The 6,426-nt window shown below is 37.2% G+C and overlaps 1 long non-coding RNA gene across 1 annotated transcript; it reads right to left on the bottom strand.

The window, feature by feature from the left end:
• Window positions 1-2,807: 2,807 nt before the first annotated feature.
• On the bottom strand, window positions 2,808-6,118 carry LOC127956549 (uncharacterized). The gene is made up of 3 exons (XR_008153592.1): window positions 5,994-6,118; window positions 5,306-5,374; window positions 2,808-3,497 (listed from the first exon to the last, which is right to left on the bottom strand). It is a non-coding gene; the product is annotated as an uncharacterized LOC127956549 (long non-coding RNA).
• Between the last annotated feature and the right edge of the window lie 308 nt (window positions 6,119-6,426).

Genomic DNA, 6,426 nt, shown 5'->3' with positions numbered 1-6,426 from the left:
GATGCTATATAAGTCTATCCTGGTCGTTTTCATCACTCCTGACTCACTACAGTGATTTTGATGGAACAAGATGGTTTTATACTGCCAGGGGCGTGGTAGCTCGTACCAAGGGGCGTGGTGAGCTGGAAACTGCTTATGTCACTTGCCACCGCAACATCCAATAGAGCATCACAGTCCCCCCCACAGCCCGAGAGAGCTCTGGTGTCGGAAGTAAATTTCCCATTAATTTCTCCCATTGACTTTCAGAAAAATCCGTATCTAAAGAGTTTTAGAGCATGTGTGAGGATAACCAGCTACGGCTGAACTCAGAAGCATATAACAGATCATTTCGAGTTAAAAAAATAAGAGAAAATCCAAAAAAAGTCAAAGGTGCAAGACTGTGTACATATTTTCATTTCGAGCGCAGGAACTGCTCATCCCATAAACCACCGCGCCTCACTGAATTCGACTGAAGCCACAACCGAGAACGAGCCTTTTGAATTTTATTTTATATAGTGAATGTGCAGTAATAGCAGTTCTTTCAGTATTAATCGTGTAAATAGTGTTTTATATAGGTAATGTGTATTGATTTTTATATTTATCATCGTGTATTTTATATAGTGTGCGTGTTTGAAAGTGGTTAACGATAACGTCAGCAACATGGTGCAGTGCTTTGTACCTGACTGCAATCCCCACTCAGTCGTCAACAGATGTCGTTACCATTACACAAATGTTCAGTAAATGCACAAAAAGGTATGCCTAGGCTAAATATTGTTTTGACAGTGGCATTATAACATGCTTGATATGACTCATACCATATGAAGGCTACAGAAGCCTTGCTAAAGTGGACGATAATGCTAACTAATGTTACCAACCTCCCTGCCAAACTCTCGTGGCAGTCAAGGAGATTATGATTGCACTGATAAGTCTACCGTGCAAAAACGCAACACAGGTTTTTATTTTATTTTCATTTTTTTTTATTAATGATCTTCAGTCTTCACGGTCCTTTGCGGGGTTTAAAGGTGCTGTAGGGAACTTTTGTAAATATATATTTTTTACATATTTATTAAACCTGTCATTATGTCCTGACAGTATAATATGAGACAGATAATCTGTGAAAAAAATCAAGCTCCTCTGGCTCCTCCCAGTGTCCTATTGCCATTTGCAGAAATCCATCGCTCCCGGTAAGAAACCACCAATCAGAGCTGCGGTCCGTAACTTTGTTTGTGTTCAACATGTAGAAAAATGTATATAATAAGCGAGTACACCATGAATCCATTTTCCAAACTGTGTTTTTGGCTTGTCCTGAATCACTAGGGTGCACCTATAATAAGTGTTTATATTCAGACTATTTTAGATTGCTTCGGGGTACCGCGGCGGAGTAACCCAGTACCTTTGTGATTCTTCATAGACATAAACAGAGAGAAGTAGTTCCGGCTACGATGTTCTTCCGCAAGACGCAAGCAGTTCTGTTTATTAACCGCTAGAGCGTCAAAAGTTCCCTACCGCAGCTTTAACCAGACGGTTACACAAGCTCCACCAATCAGATGCATCACTGTGGGATTGTTCAGGATTGTGGGTAATGAAGTACTTAGCCAAGACATCACGAATAAAAGGCATTTATATCAAAACAAGGTTAGTGCCCCATGATCCTTTTGGGTTTATATGAGCATATACTATCGCTTAGTACAGCCGTAGCTGGTTTTAAGTCTACCATTCATGTACAAACCCTAGTGTGTATTCTTTGGTGAGGATTCACCAGAAATAGATCTACACTGGAAATCTAGCAAAAACAGAAGGGGGCCTGGTAGAGCCCTCGGCTGACTCCAGTAAACTAAGAAAAGTTTAAATTGAAAATCTAATTGGATTGCAACCTAAAAAAAATAGAACTAAATCAGTTTGAGGATCATGACAACCCAAATAAATCTGAATGACATTAAAAAAAAAAGAAAAAAAGAAAGGAAAACACTCACGTTGCCACTGCTTTGTCTTTCAAACAGGTAAATGACTGAACCAAACCCAAAGCCAGTGCCTTCTTGAGATCTGATGTAGGACGTTAATCAGAAACACACACACAGGTCAAATCTAGATTAGAAAACTAGATTTAAATGGATTGTTTGGATTGTAGGACATGAAGTATGAAATAGTTACTAAAGGCAACGTGAAGGGATTAATTTATAACCAGAGTCTCGTTTTCATTTCAAGTTTTAATTTGGTTATTATCCATAACAAGTACTTCCAGTGAGTTTGTTAGAACAAATGCATGTAAAAAAACCTTACTCCACTCATTGCAGTTGTATTGTTGACTTTTCTTCTATAAAAGGCTGTGTCCGTTCAACTAGGCACTATTTTCTGTATTTGCTGTGTAACCTTTTATCAATGTGTGGCGTAAGAACACGTCGTGCTGCGGTCACTTGCAGGCATTGAACAACAGAGGTGCATTGATGTGTTGCACACAGTGGTGGACGAAGCACACATGCCATGTACTTGAGTTAAAGTATAGATACCCAAGGTAAAATATTACTCAAGTAAAAGTAGAAGTGCTGCCTTTAAACATTCACTTGAGTAAAAGTACAAAAGTATTTGCCTTCAAATGTACTTAAGTATCCAAGTACAATGCTTTCTTTATTGCTATAATGTCCTATTATCATTTTTGTCACAAGAGTCTTGCTTATCTCAGTCTACATAAAGACTCTAATCTCACTCTTGGCACACCAATCTATTAATAAAATGACATTAATTAGTCAGACACTGATGTCTATAACATAATTTCATAAGCACAAAAAATTCCTTTAGAACTAAATGAAATAACAGGACTTGAGAGCAGGTAGTTTCAGTTTAACATTTATTTGTAACAGTTATCCAAGTTTTTATTTAAACTTAAACTTGCAAAACACAGGTTAACATGAGTTTTCCTTTACTATATCATATCTGAATGTGTCTGTGTATAAATATAAACTGGCCATATCAGATTCACTGTAATAGGAACTAGTGTTTGTGATCAGAAGAAACGCACTTGCCAGTCACAACTGCATATAGAAGGGGTATATAATACTATTTCAGTTATGAATTTCCCCACACTGTCAGGAACAATATTTAGTAATGCTTTTACATGTAATTGTCAGTATTTGTGTATTATTAACTCTATACTGCTTCACATGAAACTGGTGATACTTGGTAAAAAAATAAATAAATGAATAAAATATATCAAGTAAGGTGACCTCAGCATCATCACCTCTGAGCTGCCTGTTGTGGTTGCAATGAAATCGATCCCTGACATTGCTTTTTTATATTTTTCTTCATTTCAAGTACTGCCTCATCCATCTTACGTCACAGAGTGCTCCTTGATATGAGAGAGGCATTAGGCTGAAGATCACTAAAGGGTTGTAGACTCTGGGTCACACAATTCAACACGGCATGATCAACATTCTTCTGTGTGACTAGCTTGGTTTCTCTCAACTTCAACTGTCTGGAGGTCGAAGGAGCCTCCTCGTGCTCCATTGTCCTTTTCCTTGGTGCTGTTAGGGCAGGGGTGGGCAACAGTTTTAGTCTGAGGGCCACAGTTACTTTGGCAAAGTAAACGGAGGGCCACACTTTGGACAATTGCAATTAAACATAGTTACATGATTAAATGGTACAAATTAATGCAATGCAAATATGTATAAGGCTACTCTACAGTTACTTTGATAGCCTATTTCAAGGCCTGATACTTATTTTTGCTAGGCCTGTCTGACCTAGGCTACTCTTAAGGTTACAATAACTGGATTTACTTTCAAGGATTCATTTCCTACACTACCCTGCATATTGTTCAACTGTCATTCATTCATTCAGCCAGATGTGTCTCCTCTTCCTGATTTGCGTCAGACCCGTCAATCATCTCACTTCACGTGGTTCATCATGCGTGATAACTAAGCTAAAGTGACATTTCTTCACTGAAACAAGAAGCTAATAAATGCACAATTTAAGTATTTCTACGATTATGTGTTTTGTGTGTGATTTTCATGCGATTTGGGGTTTTCATATAAATAATGAATGTCCAAATTGCGAGTGCATCGAGCGCATCGCGGGGGCCGGATTGAAGCAATATGCGGGCCGTATATTGCCCATGTATGTGTTAGAGCAATATCTCTCTGCATGTGGCTACCATGTTTTCTCTGCAAAAAGGAAACATTCAAAACATTAAGTTAAACCAGAGATCAGTCTCCTCTCTTTGATTAAATAAAACAAGCATTTCATGTGCTTTTAGCATGTCATAGATGTATGCTACAGTGTACATTATTTTTCAGAATAGGCTTAGTTAGATCAGTCTTTGGAAGCTGAACTTTTGAAAATAACAATCACTGTTAATAAGGAGCACTCCACTGTTTAAGCATCACACATGCACCAATGCTACATTTTCATATAATGTAATCATTATGTTCCCAACTTGTAATAATTACTTGAACTAGCTCATTGTTCACTTTAAATGAAAATAAGATGTTAGCTAATAACAGCATGATTTTTATTACTTAAGAACTGTACATTTCCGACATAACTTGAACACAGTCACCTCTGATAACAGATCACTTTAAATTGTAATGTAGACATACTTTCTGTAAAGGTACTTTGAAACTATATGTATTGTGAAAAATGCTAATACAAATAAATGGAATTGGATACACTGCATGTAAAACTATTCAAAATAGAATTTATATTCCAACATAACATGTTAACATCGAATTTCACAAAATCAGAGCCCTCAGCTTGAAAAGTTTCAAAAACAAATACTATGAAATATGGTGAAACCGCTAACTAAGCTGACGACGTGTGCCATGTCCATGGTGACGTGATGTCACATTTTATGTATTTTAACATACACACTGAAACAGTTTTCTGCAAGCTATTGTTAGATTTCTCGTTAAAAAAAGTGAAATGAAAATGGCTTAGCTCTACGTGTTTCCTTAGATTGGAATGAGAATTCTTGTATGACGAAATTGTACAGGGCCGATGCAGGCAGAGAAGGCTCTTAAAAATGAAGGACTCGTTCTTTTCAATAACTTCAAAAAAAGTGCGCAAATAAGGCCATGGGTGTTGTGGCATGTTAGAGTCAGTAACGTTAGTTTCTTCCATCATTTATCAAGACACTGGCGCTCAATGTTATGCCTGTTGCACTGATGTGATGTCACGTCACTCACCTTGAACCCAAGACGCCAACAGGGGCAAGTAAAACAAACTACCACTTTAAAGTACTGCTGAAAAATGATATTTCATAAGAATTCATGTCTGAACAGGGCTTGAGTAGCAATGCAGACTTTATATGCGGTAGATGGGAAAACAAATTTCTTACCTCTAATATCAAATCTTTAGACAAGTCACAAGGTCTGTCAAAGTGTTAATGACAAAGTTGTCCATTGATCTGAAACAAAAACAAAAAGAGCTTAAGCAAAAATACAATTGTTATTGTATTAACTATTCATACGTCACCATGTAGACGCAATGCAGACTACAGCAGCAGAAATGTAAAACGATGTGAAGATACCAGCCAGACATTTTATTTAACATCACAAAATAGAGAGAAAACAATCCTCCCTCTCTATATAATTCATAATAAATTGCATACATGTAAAATGTCTATGTTCTCACAGCACAGTAATATTTGTGGCTGCTCACAGCAAAGACTTCAGTGCACATAGATATATTATATATTTCTTGATGTTACAGACGCAGAAGACCAAGTAACGTTAGACAGAGAAGACAGTTCTGCTAAATAACTGCATCCGATCTTTATACGTATAACTTAATAAACCAAACACAAATCTGAAGTAAACTCATAATGAACACTATAACTTTGTAACTGGAGTCAATTTGAATAGAATTAAACGCGTTTCACAATCACCTCGTGTTACAGCGTTCAAAAAATAGCGCACAGTCTGCAACATATTCACAATCCCGATCGGTAATAGCCGAGATATCAGCGGTATGAACATATATACAGATCTCGTGTGAATATTATAAAGTTGTTGTAACAATAATACCTGCAAAATAAAATGAAAATTTGATGAGGAAAAATCCGTGTAACGACACACCAAACGCTCTGCAGATGTAAGGGCGCAGGCGCGCACACAGCTCCTCCTTTCAGTTTTCAAAATAAGAGTCCTGGTTTCTCACCACTGCAGTGAAGACTGTTCTTAGACTTATCGCTTTCACAAAATCAGATTATCTCACTGTTTTTACATATTTTAATCAGTAAAACACTGTTCACGTCACATTAAAAGCTTCAGGAAAAACAAGCGCGCTCGTTTATAGCCAGTTAAAATAAGGAAGCAAAGCAAAGGACAGCCTGTTGGCTAGTAAACTAGTTAACTGGCGAATCAACTGGTTAGCTTTAAACTAGCTTTCAAATGAGCCTGGTGAATTCAGTAAACATGACTATATGCTCATGGGCATTATGAACTTGTTTAATTAAAG

This window comes from Carassius gibelio, chromosome A3 (genome assembly GCF_023724105.1).
Source record: "Carassius gibelio isolate Cgi1373 ecotype wild population from Czech Republic chromosome A3, carGib1.2-hapl.c, whole genome shotgun sequence".
NCBI lineage: Eukaryota > Metazoa > Chordata > Actinopteri > Cypriniformes > Cyprinidae > Carassius > Carassius gibelio.
The sequence above is the reverse complement of the archived record's forward strand: the minus strand, read 5'-3'. Positions and strand labels throughout refer to the sequence as shown.